The sequence below is a fragment of the Symphalangus syndactylus genome, chromosome 22 (assembly GCF_028878055.3).
Source record: "Symphalangus syndactylus isolate Jambi chromosome 22, NHGRI_mSymSyn1-v2.1_pri, whole genome shotgun sequence".
Classification (NCBI taxonomy): domain Eukaryota; kingdom Metazoa; phylum Chordata; class Mammalia; order Primates; family Hylobatidae; genus Symphalangus; species Symphalangus syndactylus.
In genome coordinates, this window is record NC_072444.2 from 16,342,693 (window position 1) to 16,357,855 (window position 15,163).

At 39.8% G+C, this 15,163-nt stretch overlaps 1 protein-coding gene across 12 annotated transcripts in view; it reads left to right on the forward strand.

Annotated features, from left to right (window-relative positions):
• EIF4G3 (eukaryotic translation initiation factor 4 gamma 3) overlaps window positions 1-15,163 on the forward strand; it is a 369,656-nt gene that overhangs the window by 70,561 nt on the left and 283,932 nt on the right. For 3 of the 12 annotated variants that reach the window (XM_055261039.2, XM_055261041.2, XM_055261043.1), the window contains exon 1: window positions 1,335-1,395. The exons of the other annotated variants lie outside the window; for them this stretch is intronic. The gene's annotated coding sequence lies outside the window, so the exon portion shown is untranslated. Of the gene's footprint in view, window positions 1-1,334; window positions 1,396-15,163 lie in introns of those variants that run through there. 12 annotated transcript variants of the gene reach the window in all.

A 15,163-nucleotide genomic window follows, 5' to 3' on the forward strand; every position in this document is an offset into this window, starting at 1 on the left:
TTTGAAATGAAATGCTGCTGAATGCTATAAGAAAGAAACATCTTTGTGGGAATTGGGTATATCTAGAATGAGAAAGTAAAATATTGCCTGTAGAATTTTTATACCTCAGAAAAACCAAATAAAGTAACATTAACTTCACATGGGTATCCATCTTAAGAAATTATGTTTAGAGTTTTGATAGTTTGTAGAATTTTTTTTCTCAGTAAGGGCATTTTAACTGAATTTAGGAAGTAAATTATAAATGATGTAAAAGTTTGTATTATTCTTGTTAATGTTATAACCAAAAGCTAAAAGATAATGTAGTTCACTTTTTTGCTTAGTGATCAAAAATTTTATTTTGTTTGTTCATTGTGCTCACTGGAGGACCTGCTGTCTTGGGTGGCTCTGAGTAGGGTGAGATTGACTTGTAGAATGGTTTTCAACTCTTACTGGTTGTGAATTTACAAATATAGGTAGTGAGGAAAAGTTTTTCCAGTGTACTCTGATAATATTAAGAATGATGACTACAGGATGAAGGAAGAGAATTATATTTTCTGAGTGGTGGTAGCTAATATTTTATGTTGCTGTTGATAATCATCAGATCATTCTTCTTTAAGGGGAAAAATAGACTTAATTAAAAAGTGTAAGTGGAGGCCTTTGGAGAAAAGTCTTGCTAATAAAAGGGGTAATGATTTTTTCCATAATTTTCCTTCATAGCTGGCATGGTACGAACAAGTATATTTAATAAACTAGATCTTTGGCATGTGACAATTGGGTGAATTGATTTGGCTAATGACACTAGTCATTTAGATGTAAGAAAAGCAGTTTTCTCTCTGACCCTTCTGTGAAAACTACTTTGAGCAGAGAACTGTTATTATTCTGTAGTCGATAAGCTGCTCACCTTGGGAATAGCTGTTAAATCAGAATGAACAGCTTTCATGGCAGAGAGACATTCTTTCAGGAAGTGAATAAATGCATGTAAAAGTTCACCATGCAAAGTAGCAAAAGTCAGTATCTTTCAGAATTTTGTCAAATGTGTAGCAGATTGCATTCTTTTTAGCTTCTTTTTTGTATGTCATGATATGTATATATATCTATCTCACATGCTCCCACGGACCTACTTTTCCTTGTAATATATTTTATTGTAGCTTTTCTAAGCTCTAAAGAGTGAAATTAGGAGATCTGTTGGTGCTCTTAATTAGGAATCTGGGAGCGATGTCTTAAAGGCTGTGTCACCTGGATAGTCCACGGAAAGGAAAACTCGTGATCTTTATGGAAGAGCTATTTATAATAATGAAATACTGCTTAGTATGTGCTAAGCCCATCAGAAGCCTTATTTTGCTAATTCTTTCCAGCAATCCCACAGAGTATTGATGAGGAAACTGAAGTTTGGAGCGATAACATCATTTTCCCAAGGTAATCTAGCTGGCAAACGAATCTAGGATTCAAATTTTCGTCTTTTCCAGCTTCAAAGTCCATGCCTTCGTAGAGTGCCACTTGTTTGTTAGTACTCAGGAATGTGCAATACATTCTAAAAGCAACAGAAATTGTTCCTTTTGTCCTGAAATATATCCTGTGTTTACATTCAGTGACAGATTAAGTTTATAGCCCATGTAATTAAATTTTCATTATCTCATTTAATAAGAGCCTGAAAGTTCCTTTTCTGTACATATTTCCTGAAAGATAAATTATCTAAGATTAGTTCAAAGTACAGTCTTAGGTGAACTACTTGTATTTGTGTTTTATGTTCTTCATAGTTTAACAGAGAAAGTCAAGTGTTTTGACATAGATTGGATGCAGACATTAAGGAAGAAACAAAAGTGTTTATTGTTGCAATGGTTGAATAATACAGTATTTTCAAAAAGTTACTCTGGGTCTGGGCACAGTGGCTCACGCCTATAATCCTAGCACTTTGGGAGGCTGAGGTGGGTGGATGACCTGAGGTCAGGAGTTTGAGATCAGCCTGGCCAACATGGTGAAACCCTGTCTCTACTAAAATTACAAAAAAAGACTGGGCGTGGTGCCTCACACCTGTAATCCCAAGCACTTTGGGAGCCTGAGGTGGGTGGATCACCTGAGGTTAGGAGTTCGAGACCAGTCTGACCAATACGGTGAAACTCCATCTCTACTAAAAATACAAAAATTAGGCCAGGCGTGGTGGCTCACGCCTGTAATCCTAGCACTTTGAGAGGCCGAGATGGGTGAATTGCCTGAGCTCAGGAGTTCAAGACCAGCCTGGGCAACATGGTGAAACCCCATCTCTACTAAAATACAAAAAATTAGCTGGGCGTGGCGGCGGTGTGCTTTTGTAATCCCAGCTACTCAGAGGCTGGGCATGGCAGTGTGCTCCTGTAATCCCAGCTACTCAGAGGCAGAGACAGGAGAATTACTTCAACCTGGGAGGTGGAGGTTGCAGTGAGCCGCGATTGTGTCACTGCACTCCAGCCTAGGCAACAGAGCGAGACTCCATCTCAAAAAAAAAAAAAAAAAAAGAAAAAGTTACTCTGAAACCTGTGCTGAATTATAGCATTTAGATGTTGAAATAAGAGCTCCCTGTAGAATGTTGGTTAGATTTGATTATGAATTTACCTGCCTTGTCATCAAATTATCCTTTTAAGAAATTAAAAAAATATAGAAGTTATCCTTATGATTGTGCACCTTTATATTTCACTTTACTTTAAAGTTTCTACTTTAAAATTTGTTGTCCGGGTGTGGTGGCTCATGCTTGTAATCCTAGCACTTTGGGAGGCTGAGGCATGTGGATCACTTGAAGTCAGGAGTTTGAGACCAGCCTGGCCAACATGGTGAAACGTTTCCATCTCTACCCAAAATACAAAAATTAGCTGGGTGTGGTGGCATGCACCTGTAATCCCAGCTACTTGGGTGGCTGAGGCAGGAGAATCGCTTGACCCTAGAAGGGGGAGGTTGCAGTGAGCCAAGATCATACCACTGCACTGCAGCCTGGGTGTTGGAGTGAGATTTCTATCTCAAAAATAAAAAATTTGTTGCAGTCTCTGTTGAAATGGGCCATACACTTCATTTCAGTGTTGTGTTAGTCCTTAAAAATTAGTAATAATTCCTAGAGGAACTGCTACATTCAAATGCTTCCTCTGTTCCTTGCATTAAAAATTGGGAATTATATAAATGATACTGTAGCCACCAGGAAACTCTGAACCAAATTAATGGCCCAAGTTTTGCAATATTGTGGGAATTTATAGACTGCTAGTCTTTGTCTTATTTACTTATTTACTTTCATTTAAAGATTCTTTTTCTTGTTGTTGTTGTTTCTTTTATACTTATTTTAATTTTATAGAGACAAAGTCTTGCTATGTTGCCCGTGCTCGTCTGGAACTCCTGGGCTCAAGCGATCCTCCTGCTTCAGCCACCCAAAGTGTTAGGATTACAGGCATGAGCCACCATGTCCAGTCCCATTTAAATATTCTATTATATGTGTTTTTTGTAAGCTATCTCAGATCCATTGTGGAATAAAGCAAGACATAAAATAGTGGAAAAATAAACATCATGACCAGGGCTGAAACAAAGTAAGGGTACAAAACCCTTATAGTTTTTTCCTTGAGACAGTCTTGCTCAGTTGCCCAGGCTGGAGTGCAGTGCTATGATCTCAGCTCACTGCAACCTCTGCCTCCCAGGTTCAAGCGATTCTTGTGGGTCAGCCTACTGAGTAGCTGGGATTACAGATGTGCACCACTATGCCCAGCTAATTTTTGTATTTTTAGTAGAGATGGGGTTTCTTCATGTTGGCCAAACTGGTCTCAAACTCTTTGCCTCATGTGATCCACCCGCCTCATCCTCCCAAAATGCTGGGATTACAGGCATTGAGCCACCACACCTGGCCCCTTGTAGTTTTTTTTTTTTTTTTTGAGACGGAGTCTCACTCTGTCGCCCAGTCTGGAGTGCAGTGGTGCGATCTCAGCTCACTGCGACCTCTGTCTCCCGGGTTGAAGCGATTCTCCTGCCTCAGCCTCCCAAGTAGCTGGAATTACGGGCATGTGCCACGACACCCAGCTAATTTTTGTATTTTAGTAGAGAGTGTTTTGCCATGTTGGCCAGGCTGGTCTGGAACACCTGATCTCAGGTAATCCACTTGCCTTGGCCTCCTGAAGTGCTGGGATTACAGGTGTCAGCCACCACACCTGGCCCCTTGTAGTTTTAAAAGATAAAACATTTATTTCTTTAACATCTTTATGCATTTATATTAGTCCTTATATTTAAGCCTTCATATTCAGAAATTAATAATGAAACGAAATACCTTACTAGATAGTGTCCTACGCTGGAAGGATGTAATAGAATAAAATTGACAACCCGTTTTATCAACATTCCCTTCCTTTCTCCGTTGTCTAATAATCTTACTAATGATGAGTGAAAAGACGATAGTAGAAGTAGTTATACATATTTATATATATTACATATAAACATGTACAATAGTTTATATGTAACATAGGGAATTGATTTCTTAATAATAGGGTTGATCATACATCTGTTTTATATACCTAGCTTATTTTAGACCTTGCTCATGGATATTACTTAAGAGATGGTTTCTTAGCAAGTGGTCAGATTTTCTTTTTTATTCTTTCAAAGATTGTATTTTTGGTTTGTTTCTTTGAGACAGGGCCTTGCTATGTGCAGTGGTTGGAGTGCCCAGGCTGGAGTGCAGTGGTGTGATCGCAACACTGCATCCTCTGCCTCCCAGGCTTCAGCGATCCTTCCACTTCAATCTCCCGAGTAGCTGGGACTACAGGTGTGCGCCACTGCACCTGGCTAATTTTGTTATTATTTGTAGAGATGAGTTCTCCTTGTGTTGCCCAGGCTGGTCTTGAATTTCTGGGCTCAAGCAGTCCTCCTGCCTTGGCCTCCCAAAGTTCTGGGATTGCAGGCACAAGCCAACCTGGCCAAAAAAGAATTGTTATAACTTGTATGAGCTGGGCATGGTGGCACGTGTCTGTAGTCCCAGCTACTCGGGAGACTGAAGCAGGAGAATTTCTTGAGTCGGGGCAGTTGAGGCTGCAGTGAGCCATGATTGTACCACTTCACCCCAGCCTGGGTGACAGCATGAGATCCTGTTTCAAACAAGAAGAAAAACAGAAATCAAATAACTTATATGAATAGCTGTAATTCTCACACTAATAGTATCACTTGTTTCATTAATAAAACTTTATACATTGGGGCCGGGCGCGGTGGCTCACGCTTGTAATCCCAGCACTTTGGGAGGCCGAGGCGGGTGGATCACGAGGTCAGGAGATCGAGACCACGGTGAAACCCCGTCTCTACTGAAAAATAGAAAAAATTAGCCGGGCGTGGTGGCGGGCGCCTGTAGTCCCAGCTACTCGGAGAAGCTGAGGCAGGAGAATGGCGTGAACCCGGGAGGCGGAGCTTGCAGTGAGCCGAGATTGTGCCACTGCACTCCAGCGTGGGCGACAGAGCGAGACTCCATCTCAAAAAAAAAAACAAAAAAAAAAAACTTTATACATTGGACAAACCTATTAAGATTATAGCTATCTTGTGGAGACCTCTGCTCTGGAACCTCAGAACTCATCTCTTAGCCAATAAAACTTGGGACTGTAAATGCTAAGCCGTTTTAAAAAATTGGATAGTTTTCAGGTTGGGCGCGGTAGCTCATTCCTGTAATCCCAGCACTTTGGGAAGCTGAGGCGGGCAGATCACTTGAGGTCAGGAGTTCGAGACCAGCCTGGCCAACATGGCCAGTCTTTACTAAAAATGCAAAAAAATTAGCCGGGCATGGTGGTACAAGCCTGTAGTCCCAGTTATTAAGGAGGCTGAGGCAGGAGACTTGCTTGAATTAAGAGGCAGAGGTTACAGCGAGCCAAGATGGTGCCACTGCATTCCAGTCTGGGCGACAGAGTAAGACTCCATCTCAATAAGTAAATAATAAAATCAAAAATTGGATAGTTCTCTAACCACTATGATAGTAACATTTATTGAGCTTTCCTGTCTGCCAGACACTGTTAGATGCTCTGAATATATTATTTCAGTTCCAGGAGAGAGTTTGCATATTCCCATACTTTTTTTGTTTTAAATGCTGAAAGAAATTTTAGCAATATATTGTATAGAGTACAGTAGTGTGAAACTTGATTCTCTGGTTTTCTGTAGGGCTGATAGGTAAGTTGCCCTTGTCCTGATGTGTCAACAATAGAGTGTAAAGTGTGAAGAGTATTTTGAATACAATAGTTATTTCTGTGAATGGTGATGTCATCCTAGGCTACCGTAACATCTGTTGGTTTTCCTCCAACCTCAGTGGCCACTTCTCTGCAAGTTGCTTTACTAATTCCTCGTTTGTCTTATTGTCAGGTGCTTTACCTTCTTCCTTTTTTTAATTTTTAAATTTTTTTGGCATTAAATGCTATTTTTATGTTCATTACTTTCAAATTTGTATCTTTGGATCAGAGTTTTAGCCTGAATTGCATATTCATATATTCACTTTGTGTATTTACATCTCCTCCTGGATTTTTCATAGGCATTTCAGACTTTATATGCCCAAAATAGAACTTTTGATTTCCTTTCTACTTCTATTTCAACCTGTTCCTTTCCAGTTTTGGCGAGTAGTACTGCTGTCTGCCTAACTACTCAAGATACACTATCTGTAAACTGTTCTTGATTATTCCTTTCCTTCATACCTCTTATGCAATAGCTATTCCCCCTGGTTTTACTATCTAAACTAGTCCTTTTCTCCCCATTCATTTCTGTTATCCTACTGTCTTCTAGGCCACTACCTTTTATTTGGACAACTGCTATAGTCTCCCAGCTTTTTTTCTTTCCTCTCCTACCCTTCTCAGGTTTATTTTTTATAAGCAATGAATGGTCTTTAACAGTACTATTATGGATCTCCTCTGTTTAAATTCTCCCATTGTCGCCTGTTAAAAGAATTCATACTGCTTACCAGGCCCTACAAGCCTCTCAGTGATGTAGCTCCTGCTTAAATTTCCAAACTCTAATTGCTACTCTCAGCATAGTTCCCTTGATCCTTTAACAAAAAAAAAAAAAAAAAAGAAAGAGACAGGGTCTTTCTCTGTCACTTAGGCTGGAGTGCAGTGGCACATTCATATGGCTCACTGTAACCTTGAACTCCTTGGCTCAAGCGACCCTCCTGCCTCAGCTTCCTGGGTAGCTAGGACTACAGGCACATGCGATCATGCCCAGCTAATTTTATCTGTATTTTTGTAGGGATGAGTTCTTGACAAGTTGCCCAGGCTGGCCTCGAACTCCTAGCTTCAACCAATCCTCCTACCTTGGCCTTCCAAAGTGCTGGGATTATAGGAGTGAGTCTCTGTGCCCGACCACTCTTATCATCCTTAATCACAGCTGTTTCCCACCCAAAACCTGTACACAGATGCCTACCTTCCTGGAATGCTCTTTCCCTTTCTCTTCGTAGATGGGCTTATTTGTGTTATTCAGATTTCAATTCAGAAATTACTTCTACTTTATCTAGAATACTATTACCTTCCTCTCATGTCATTTAAAAAAAATTTCTTCATACCATTTTCACTATTTTATTTTTTATGTATTTTATTTAATCTTAAAAAAACATTTTAGGTTCAGGGGTTTATATGCAGGTTTGTTTATACAGATAAATTGCATGTCATGATGGGGGTTTGGTGTACAGATTTTTTTTTCTTTTTTAAGACACTTGCACAGGCTGGAGTGCAATGGCGCAATCTCAGCTCACTGCAAGCTCCGCCTCCCAGGTTCAAGTGATTCTCCTACCTCAGCCTCCTAGCTGGGATTACAGGCTTGCGCCACCACCTGCAGCTAATTTTTGTATTTTTTTTTTTTTTTTTTTTTTTAGTAGAAATGGGGTTTCACCATGTTGGCCAGGCGGGACTCGAACTCTTGACCTCAGATGATCTGCCTGCCTTGGCCTCCCAAAGTGCTGGTATTACAGGCGTGAGCCAATGCACCTGGCCTGTACAGATTATTTTATCACCCAGGTAATAAGCATAGTACTTGATAGGTAGTTTTTCGATCCTCCCTCTCCACTCACACTTCACCCTCAAGTAGACCTTGCTGTCTATTGTTCCCTTCTTTGTGTCAATGCGTACTCAATTTTTAGCTCCCACTTGTGAGAACATGCAGTATTTGGTTTTCTGTTCCTTCATTAGTTGTTTTAGGATGACTTACAGCTCCATCCATGCTGCTGCAAAGGACATGATCTCATTTTTATGGGCATGTAGTATTTCATGGTGTATATATGCCACATTTTCTTTAGTCTACCACTGAAGGACATTTAGGTTGGTTGTATGTCTTTGCTATTGTGAATCGTGCTATGACAAATATACCTGTGCATGTGTCGTTTTAGTAGAACGATTTATATTCCTTTGGGTATATATCCAATAATGGGATTGCTGGGTCACATGGTTTAAGTTCTTTGAGAAATTGGTTAACTGCTTTCCACAAAGGCTGAAGTAATTTATATTTCCACACTAGCAATATATAAGCCTTCCCTTTGCTCTGCAACATAGCCTGTTATTTTTGGACTTTTTAATAATGGCCATTGTGACTGGTATAAGGTAGTATCTCATTGTGGTTTTGATTTGCATTTCTCTAATGATTAGTTATGTGGAGCATTTTTTCATATGCTTGTTGGCCATGTATATGTCTTCTTTAGAAAAGTGTTTGTTCATGTTCTTTGCCCACTTTATAATTTTTCCTATTTTAATTGTCTCGTTTGTTTACTGACTTTTGGTCTGTTTGCTCAAGTTGTTTGGTTTACTACTTTGTAGCTACTCATAAAATATTTGTTGAGGATGGATGAATGAAGAAGGATGTTACTAGTGCTTTCAAGAAGACTTTTAAGCATTTGTCTTTCTAGTAACACTTTCCTACTCATGATCATATCATATTACTTCCAGTTTGAGGGCCAGAAAGGGGAATTAACAGATTGAATGTCATGTACCAGGCATTGTTCAGAGTATTTCATGTAGTCATTTAGTTAATACTCAGAGCAATTTATGGCTGTTTTTACTATCACCATTTTATAATTGAGGTGCTAATGCTTCGAGGTTAACTATGATTACACAGTTTACTAAGGGATAAAGTTAGAAATGGAACTCAAGATTGTCTGACTCCAAGACCCCTGCAGCATTACGTGGTAAGGAATTCTGTGGACAAACTGCTATACGAACACAGAATTTTGGTCACTTAAAAAGGGAGAGATGGATCTTTTTTTTTTTTTTTTCTGAGACAGAGTCTTGCTCTGTTGCCCAGGTTGGAGTGCAGTGGCGTGATCTTGGCTTACTGCAACCGCTGCCTCCCAGGTTCAAGCAATTCTCGTGCCTCAGCCTCCCAAGTAGCTGGGACTACAGATGCACGCCACCACACTCGGCTAATTTTTGTATTTTTTGTAGAGATGAGGTTTCACCATGTTAGCCAGACTGGTCTTGAACTCCTGGCCTCAGATGATCCACCCACCTTGGCCTCCCAAAGTGCTGGGATTATAGACATGAGCCAGCATGCCCGGCCTGGATCTTGTTTCTTCATTAATTTTTCCTCTTTCATTCTTCCACTGCTGTAAGTTTATCCTCATAGTCACCATTTACCCATTCATCTCCAGATAAAATGAATCACACTTAGTATTCTCTAGGGCATTATTTATAATTTTAATTTTTTTTTTTTTTTTTTACAGTTCTTTTAAAACAGGATTTATAAAAGTTAAGTGATATGGAGTAGGGAGGATTTAGGATTCCTTTTTGGTTGCCTCCTTGCCGTGTAAATAGTGAACATTTGGTGTAGGGGACTGGGTAGATGGTAATAGTCAAGAGTATGGAAGAGGGACAGGAAAAGTGAATAGAAAGCAGTGTAGGAGTAGAGTTCAGCTGACCATATGGACTGGGTTACCGGACTGCAGTTTTCAGTCTGTTATTGTAGTACATTAAATCAAACAAATCACACCAATGCCTATCTTAAAAGCATTAAGGAGCTTTAGTGAGACATTGTACTATGAGGAGATCCGTGTGCTTTTACGAATATTATCAATTAAAAAAATACATCCAAATGTTTCCCCCTTATAGTAACTTTGTTAGAATTAAAGCATAATATAGTTGGTTTCAATGTAAATTTTTAGTACTAGTGAAGGTGGTTTAATAGGAAAGAGAATTGAAATGGAATATATTTGTGATCCTGTTCCTTTTACTATGGATGGATACATTAATTTTTTTCTCTTGACATTTATTATTTTAATTTTTAAGTTATTACTTGAGGTTATAGAATAAAATTTAGAATTTGCTGCCATTATTACTGAATTAACATTTCACTGGACTATTGTCATATCAGAAATTGCTTTCATTATTGATGACTATAAAGAATACCTGGAGAGGAGGAAAAATAGGACGATGGGGTGGAAGAGATGACAAGAGTCAAGGTGGTGGGAGGGTGTCAGATAATAAAGAAATTGCTCTAATTATTAAGAACCTAGTCCTGAGTTGATGCCATATGTATACTGTTTCAAATAATACCATCAAATTTTTATTAATGATGATTTTAAGAATGTCTCTTTAGCATTGTCCATTTATTAACATAGCACTATAAGTGTATCATGGATGAATTTAATTAATGTTTGGTAACTTAAGGTTTGTGTTATCAGGTGTATTATATAACCATAGCATTTATAATCTGAAGTTGGCAGTCTGGTACAAAGTGTTGGGAGAAAACTGTTTTATTAGGTAAAAATTAGGGTTTGCAATCTGTGGCCCACTGGCTGGCTACCTGTTTTTATAAATAATTTTTGTATTTTTAATGGAGACGGGGTTTCACCGTGGTGGCCAGGCTGGTCTCAAACTCCTGACCTCAGGTGATCAACCCACCTTGGCCTCCCAAATTGGTGGGATTACAGGCATGAGCCACTATGCCCAGCCAGAAATACCTCCATTTTTTAAACTATTTCCTTTTTGGTGTTTGTCTTTTTTCCTCAGATAGCTTGCCATATAAAACTGCACATTCTTTAGTTGCTTTCTAGGCCTGAGAATTCACAGCATCTTAATTGGGCTTTGGTGCATATTTCATAAATCTTCTCAAGCTTATCCCATTTTTTAATTTGTAATTTATGATTTCATTTATAAGTTTTTTGTATATAACTTATAACTTTAGCAGATGGCCAATCTCTCAAGTGTGATCAAAAGAAAGTTTTTTTTTGTTACCAGTTATACTCTGAAGGTCTGGGTGTACTTTATTGTAGTTCCCTGCCTGTGTTGCAGAATACAAATTTGATTCAAGAAAGTATTTTTTTTGAGACGGTGTCTTGCTCTGTCGCCCCGGCTGGAGTGCAGTGGTGTGATCACGGCTCACTGCAAGCTCCGCCTCCCGAGTTCATGCCATTCTCCTGCCTCAGCCTCCCAAGTAGCTGGGACTACAGGCGCCCGCCACCACACCCAGCTAATTTTTTTTTGTATTTTGTAGTAGAGATGGGGTTTCACCTTGTTAGTCAGGATGGTCTCAATCTCCTGACCTCGTGATCTGCCTGCCTCGGCCTCCCAAAGTGCTGGGATTACAGGCGTGAGCCACCACACCCAGCCGCTCAAGAAAGTATTTATGATACGTTCTTGGACAATATAATGATGTAATAAATATAATAAAAACATAAAGGTGAAATTTGTAGCTGTTTGATCAGTTTCAGTCAAAGTGGTATTGATTACATTGATTTAAAGTTGGAGGAATGTCTGTTGGAATGAGTCCCTCCCTCCCACCCTCCCTTCCTTCCTTTCTTTGTTCCTTCCTTCCTCCCTCCCTCCGTTTTTTTTTTTTTTTTTTTGAGACCCTGTTGCCCAGGCTAGAGTGTAGTGGTGCAATCTCGGCTCACTGCAACCTCTACCTCCTAGGTTCGAGTGATTCTACCACCTCAGCCTCCCGAGTAGCTTGGAATTATGGATGCCCGCCACCACGTCTGGCTAACTTTTGTATTTTTTGGTAGAGACAGAGTTTTGCCATGTTGGCCAGGCTGGTCTCGAACTCCTGACCTCAAGTGATCTGCCCACCTCAGCCTCCCAAAGTGCCGAGTTTACTGGCGTGAGTCACCGGGCTCGGCCCTATTGCATATTTTATCCTGCAGTGATTTAAATTAAGATGAAATTCTTGACCAGGCACAGTGGCTCACGCCTGTAATCCCAGCGCTTTGGGAGGATGTTTTTCATTGATAATTAACCATGATTTTTCACTTTGTGAAGTTAATTTTTACCGTTAAACTTTGATCTCTTTTTTATCTGAAAATACGTTGACTTATTTCTAGGCACTGTAACTAAATCTCTCCTTGGGTATATTGACAGTCTTCATCTACTGATTTAGTATAAGTGTATTTTGACTTGGGTTTATTGGCTGTGGAGAAGGATCTTTTCTTGATATTAGTGAAGAGAGAAGTTTGTTAGGAGTAGTGTCAAAAAGCAGGTTGGGCGGTTTCCATCTTGTGAGGTCATTAAGCAAGATTTGAGGAGTGTGGATGATCATATATTGCTTTTTTCCTGTCATTGAAAAAGAACGTAGTTTGCCACCCAAGCCCAGCTGTTTTCCTGTGTGGTGCCTGTTTTACTGTTACTGTTGCATAACAATTCTCTTTGTTTGTGTAGATTCGCAGGATGAGCCATACTGCTTTTTTTTTTGTAAGAGATGGGATCTGCCTGGAGAGCAGCCTGGCATAATCATAGTGCATTTCAGCCTTGAACTTCATGGGTTCAAGGGATCCTTCTGCCTCAGACTCCTGAGTAGTTGGGACTATAGACACGTGAAACTGTGCTTGGCAAGCCATACTTATTTTTAAGTCTATTGAACCAGATCATGATGATGAAACATTTTAGTTTATGACTTCTTTCTGCAATATTCTGGATTCTGGGGTGAGAGTGATAGAACAGATAAGATGCTTGTCTCACCACGGAGTTCCAATATTATTTTTAAATTACATGCAATAATATTTACTTTTTTTGGTAACAGCATTATTATTATTTTTTGAGACGGAGTCTCGCTCTGTCGCCCAGGCTGGAGTGCAGTGGCGTAATCTCGGCTCACTGCAAGCTCCACCTCCCGGGTTCACGCCATTCTCCTGCCTCAGCCTCTCCAAGTAGCTGGGACTACAGGCGCCCGCCACCACGCCCGGCTAATTTTTTGTATTTTTAGTAGAGACGGGGTTTCACCGTGGTCTCGATCTCCTGACCTCGTGATCCGCCCGCCTCGGCCTCCCAAAGTGCTGGGATTACAAGCGTGAGCCACCGCGCCCGGCCATGGTAACAGCATTATTGAGATATAATTCACACACCATAAAATTCAGCCAATTAAAATGTACAAATGTACAGTTAAGTGTATTAAATTATACTTAATATCCAGAGTTGTGCATCCATCACCACACTTTTAGAATGTTTGGTTTATCTCAAAAAGGAACCCAGGATCCTTTAGCAGTCACCCACCTTCCTCCCACTTCTCCCTTCAGCTTAGGCAACCACTAACCTACTTTCTGCCTCTATGGATTTACCTATTGTGGACATTTCATATAAGCAGAATCACATGATATACAGTCTTTGGTGATTGGCTTCTTTCACTTACCATAATGTTTTCAAGGTTTGTCCGTAATGTACATGTATCAGCACTTCCTTTTTATTGCCAAATAAAATTCCATTGTATTGATATGCCACAATTTGTCCATCTAACAGTTGATGGACATTTATCTCCACTTTTTTGCTATTATATATAATGCTGATGTGAACATTCATGTACAAGTTTTACATGGACATGCTTTTTATTTTTCTGTTGAATATGTGCCTAGGAGTGAAATTACTGAACCATACGGTGACTCTATTGCTTAACCTTTTGAGGAACTGACTATTCATTTATTTTGGGTATATAGTGTATAAGTTCTGAAAAATGAATGGTTTTTGTAACCTACTATGTAGAAAACACAGAAAACTTCCATTTACCCTGTTATATTCCTTTGATGATGTCCCTTTGTGGGTAAACTCTGCACCCAACCTCTAGGCCCTGGCAAGCACTGATCTGTTTTCCATTTCTACATTTTTGTCTTAACTAGAATATTATATAAATGGACTTACAGTCTTTTTGAGTCTAGCTTCTCCACCACTTGCACTCCCTCAGGGACAGGGTCTCACTCTGTTGCCCAGGCAGGAGTGCAGTGAGTCTAGCTTCTTTTACTTAAAATAATTAGCATTTGAGATTCATTCATGTCTTTGTGTTTATTAATAGTTAATTCCTTTTAAATGCCTACTAGTATTCCATTATATGGATGTATCATAGTTTGTCTATTGGCCAGTTGAAGATATTTGACTCATTTCCAGTTTCTTTGGCCATTATGAATGAAACTGCTACAAGCATTTGTGTTCAGGGTTTTGTGTGAATTTAAGTTGTCATTTATGTTGGGTAATACCTATGAGTGGGATTGCTGAGTCATATGGTTAGTGTATGTTTAACTTTTTAAGAAACTGCCAAACTGCTTTCCAAAGTGACTATACCATTTTGCACTCTACCAACAATGTGTGAGATTTCCAGTTGCTCCTCATCCTTATCAGCACTCATTATTGTCATTTTTTTATGGTTTCAGTTAGTGTAACAGGTACAGTGATAATCTCATTTTGGTTTTAATTTGCATACCTTAATGATGTTTCATTAAGGAAGTAAAGAGCCTTTTGTGTCTTTATTTGAGACGTGTATATTTTCTTTGATTAGGTATCATTCATGTAAAACTTTTCCCCATTTGAGGCCAGGCACGGTGGGTCGTGCCTATAATCCCAGCACTTTGGAAGGCTAAGGCAGGAACATTGCTTGAACTCAGGACCAGCCTGGGCAACATAGCGAGACTTCGTCTTTACAAAAAATGAAAAAATTAGCTGGGCATGGTGGCATATACCAGTTACAGGTTGAGCTGGGAAGATTGCTTAAGCCTGGGAGATCAAGGCTGCAGTGAGCCATGATCCTGCAACTGCACTCCAGTGTGGGGCGACAGAGCAAGACCCTGTCTCTCAAAACAGCAACCACAGCAAACTTTTGCCCATTTGAAAAATATTAGGTTGTTTGTTGTCTTGTTATTGAGTGTTTAGTTTCTTTCTTCTTCTTTTTTTTTTTTTTTTTGAGACAGGGCCTCGCTCTGGTTGCCCAGACTGGAGTACTGTGGTGCGATCTCTGCTCACTGCAGTCTCCACCTCCTGAGCTCAGGTGATTCTTC